This window comes from Chinchilla lanigera, unplaced genomic scaffold (assembly GCF_000276665.1).
Source record: "Chinchilla lanigera isolate Chin_1 unplaced genomic scaffold, ChiLan1.0 scaffold00027, whole genome shotgun sequence".
Taxonomy (NCBI): Eukaryota; Metazoa; Chordata; class Mammalia; order Rodentia; family Chinchillidae; genus Chinchilla; species Chinchilla lanigera.
In genome coordinates, this window is record NW_004955428.1 from 23,371,323 (window position 1) to 23,373,439 (window position 2,117).

Genomic DNA, 2,117 nt, shown 5'->3' on the forward strand with positions numbered 1-2,117 from the left:
AGTTCGGTTCCCGGTACCGGAGAAAAACAAAACAAAAAAAAGAGTAACATTACAGGAAGCTCCTATATTTTTCCTGCTTTATTGTTAGTGCCATAGAAGTTCAGATCTTTCAATTAACTCTTTAATGTCTATTGAAGTGATTTTTGATCAATGAAGATTTTCAATTTCATTCTTTGACATGTAGACATCCAGCATTCTTACAGAATTCTTACAGAAAATATCCTTTATCCACTGAGTATTCTTGGAAAATTTGTTGAAGATCATTAAGCACCTGTGTGAATTCATTTCTGCGTTCTCTATTCAGTTCATTGGACTATATGTCTTTATGCAAGGAAAATACTATTTTAATTAGCTATGTATATACTGCATTTTGGATTTTATTTATTTTGTTTTTCTTGTGTAAGTACCCTTATGTTGTAGCCACTGCTGGAGCTTCTGGTGTGGGTTTGCACAAGATGATCGGTGAATTCCTGATAGGGAGACTTGGTGAACACAGTCTCTTTCCAAAGGTCAGCGGTCAGGTAGCTATAGGTCTCAGATATGGCATCAAATGTGATCTTAGCAAAGTTACCCAAAGTAGCAGTGCAGCCCCTGGCAGAGGTGTAGCAGTCATCAATACCAGCCATCAGCAGCAGCTTCTTGGGCACAGGGGCTGCGACGATGCCAGTGCCTCTGGGGTCAGGGATCAGACACATAAAGACAGAGCCACAGCGGCCCGTCACCTTGCAAGGGACAGTGTGGGGCCTGCCGATCTCGCGCCCCCACCCCCACCCCCGTAGCCTCTCCACACCGGGACAATAGAGAGCATGGCCAGGATGATGGTCCCCCGAATGGCAGTGGCTACTTCCTTGGAGCACTTTACACCCAGACCAACATGGCCGTTGTAGTTCCCAGTGGCGACAAATGCCTTGAACCTGGTCCACTGGCCACCAGGAGTTTACTTCTGCAGAGGCATGAGCTTTAGAACTTCAACCCTGAGGGATGTGCCCAGGGAAAAGTCAATAATCTCAGACTCCTTAATGGGTAAGGAAAAGAGATAAATTTCCCCTAGGGACTTAATCTTCATGTCCTTGGCCAGCCGACCCAGCTTGGTGACAAGAATCCACTCCTTGTCCTCGGTCTTACCACCACAAGCCACGCGGCCTCGGCCCCTGCCCCTGCAGCGCCCGCGGCCTGGAACACCACTGCCTAAGCCTCCAAGGAATCCGTTGCATGCCTGAGCCACCGGGGCCTCCAGGCCCTCCGGCTGCACCGGCATCATACACCATTTGGTTTTTCCCCGAGGAAGAAGCTATACTGCATTTTGAAGTCAAGAATTGTGATGCTTCAGAATTTGATCTGCCTAAAAATTTCTTTTGCTACTCAGAATCATTTGAGGTTCCGTATGCATGTAATATTGTTTTCCTCATGTTTATAAAAGGTCATTAGTATTTTGATGGGGATACTACGAGTTGTAGATTTTTTGCATATTAACTACATTTTAATATAAAACATATTAGTCCAGGAACACAAGCTATTTATTTCTCTACTTGTGCCTGCTTTAACGCTTTCACCGATGTATTACATGTTTCAGTGTACAATTTTTCACCTTTTCAGTTACACTTATTTTCAATATTTTTATAGTTTTGGATGGTATTATAAAAGAGATTTTTTAAAAACTGATTTGGAGAGTTCCTCAAGAGTGAATGAAATGTCACTGATTGTATATGTTGTTTTGTATCCCATAAATGAGTAGTTCACAAGTCTCAGGTGATGAATTGTCGCAAATACCAACATAGTGGCATTTCCCAGTAAATGAAGAGTGAGGCTCTTCATGATAGTCCAGGCTACAAACATCTTTGTCATCCTCACGTGATCTCACACTTGTCTTTCAGTTTCAGTGTCCTAGCTGCTCCTGTGCCCTAGCACTATCTTCCCATTTCCAGCAAACTGGAGCTATAACACAGGTCATACGCACTATTGCAGGTCACTGTGTTAATAGGCAAAACTAGTTCACAGTTTATCAGCTGAACAAACAAAGGTCTATTATTTATATTCCTTCAAATCTGTATATCTAATCATAACATGGTCATTGCATATAGCATTTATTTAAACCTTGAGAGATCCTTGCACATAGC

General features: G+C 42.8%; 1 pseudogene; it reads right to left on the reverse strand.

Moving 5' to 3' along the window:
• Nucleotides 1–377: 377 nt before the first annotated feature.
• LOC102020359 lies at nucleotides 378–1,268 on the reverse strand (annotated as a pseudogene).
• Between the last annotated feature and the right edge of the window lie 849 nt (nucleotides 1,269–2,117).